Source organism: Chironomus tepperi, unplaced genomic scaffold, assembly GCF_022539635.2.
Source record: "Chironomus tepperi strain 1889 unplaced genomic scaffold, CSIRO-AGI_Ctep_v1 contig_34, whole genome shotgun sequence".
Taxonomy (NCBI): Eukaryota; Metazoa; Arthropoda; class Insecta; order Diptera; family Chironomidae; genus Chironomus; species Chironomus tepperi.
Window position 1 is genome coordinate 345,210 of NW_027226156.1, and position 1,878 is coordinate 347,087.

Genomic DNA, 1,878 nt, shown 5'->3' on the forward strand with positions numbered 1-1,878 from the left:
TGAAATTTTACTATTACAGGCCACTGATCTGGTTTGAGATGCAAAAAATTATGTAAAAGTTGACTTTATTTTGTAACTGACTGTTGAAGTGATAAGATGGATATCTGAAAAAAATATTAAGATTTGAAAAAATATTAAATTTTAAATTATTGAAACAAAACTGCAAAAATTTAAAAATAAAATCAGGAACTGTTGAATTGGACTAACAATGAGGTAAAAATAGAACAAAAGTTTTCATTTCAATCTTCATACTTACAAGTTACTTGCATGCAAGTTTCACTCTCAAGTTCTCCCAAATCCCCCTCAAACCCACCTATTTTCCAACCTTCCTATCAAAATTCCACAAAATTTTTCAAAAAAGAATCAAAAAAGGAAATTAGGGGCCACCCGGGTTTGAACCGGGGACCTCTCGATCTGCAGTCGAATGCTCTACCACTGAGCTATAGCCCCGAATACTTATATAATCTCACAATTATCATCTTCTCCATTTTATGTCCGACGTGTGATACATTAAAAATATTTAGAATTTTAAGTTCTTTTTTGTGATTTTGTGGAACGGAGTGGGAACATCTTTCTGTTATTTTTGGGAGATGTGCTGGATTTTTGTTAAATAAATTTCATCTAATTTTTCAGATATCTAATAATAACAGCCGTACTGCTCATCATATCATCATCATCATCATTGTCATCAGAATATCCATACCCATTCCCACTACTCAGATCTTCAACCACAGAAACACCATGCAATACTCAACTAATCCTCAAATGTAAAGTTCATTACCTCAACAAATGTGATCGTCACTGCAACGTCTGTGAATCGGATGGCCTCAATGTGACATCATGGGGCACAAAAATGACAGATGTGACTGGATTTAGTGTCCGAAATGTAGCACATCACAATAATGTAGTCAGACTGTCTATAAATAATCAAATTTGTTACTTTATTCCACTCGAAACTTACAAGTTCTTTCCAAATCTTGCAACATTGCGGATTTGGTCATCGGAACTGAAAAAATTGGATCAAAATGACATAAAAGGATTTGAGGAATTAAAAGAACTGATTTTGCCACTTAATGACATTGAAAGTCTTGATTCAAATTTATTTGAGTTTAATAAGAAAATTACAAAAATTGATGTGAGCAGGAACAAGCTCAAGAGTGTTGGATTGGCTTTATTCACGTCAGAAAGGACCATCACGAATATTAATTTAAGCCACAATGAATGTATCGATGAGATTTTCAAGACTAAAATTGAAACATTTATTGCAAAAGTTCGAAAATTTTGCCCGCCGACAATTGAGATGATTATGAATGACGTCATCTTCTTGATTGATCAAAATGAGGAACTGAATCTTAAAATTGACGCAAAGGATGCAATAATTAACGCAAACTGCGATTATAGTAAATTTGAGGAAGTTGGAAATAAGTTTGAAGAAAAGAGTGATGGGAAGAAGGAACTTGAACATTATTATCAGCTGCAAAGTAGTGAAAATGGTCATCGCTATGAAGAAATTGACATTGTATGAAAATATTGCATGAAAGCTTATTGTACAAGATTATTGTTATTGAGCTTTATTTAAATTTAGTAAATACGTTTGTGATTTCTGCTGCACATAGGTTTATGGTCATTAAAACCTTTAAAATTAAGTAAATAATCAGATAGTCTTTGTCAAAATGAATATTTTTAACACCTACGCTTTATCACATTCTACAGATAAAGCCGAAAGTTACTTACTTGGTAAGCATGATGTCAAACTAAATGTATTATTCTCTAAATAAATTCATATTGAGTGTCATTTCATTCGCAAATAATCATCATTTTATGATTTTACTACAATTAAGAACAACTTAAATCTCGATTAAAATTCAACAATGCACA

The 1,878-nt window shown here is 31.9% G+C and overlaps 1 non-coding gene across 1 annotated transcript; it reads right to left on the reverse strand.

Annotated features, from left to right (window-relative positions):
• Window positions 1-378: 378 nt before the first annotated feature.
• On the reverse strand, window positions 379-450 carry TRNAC-GCA (transfer RNA cysteine (anticodon GCA)). Its single transcript has one exon. It is a non-coding gene; the product is annotated as a tRNA-Cys (tRNA).
• Window positions 451-1,878: the final 1,428 nt, after the last annotated feature.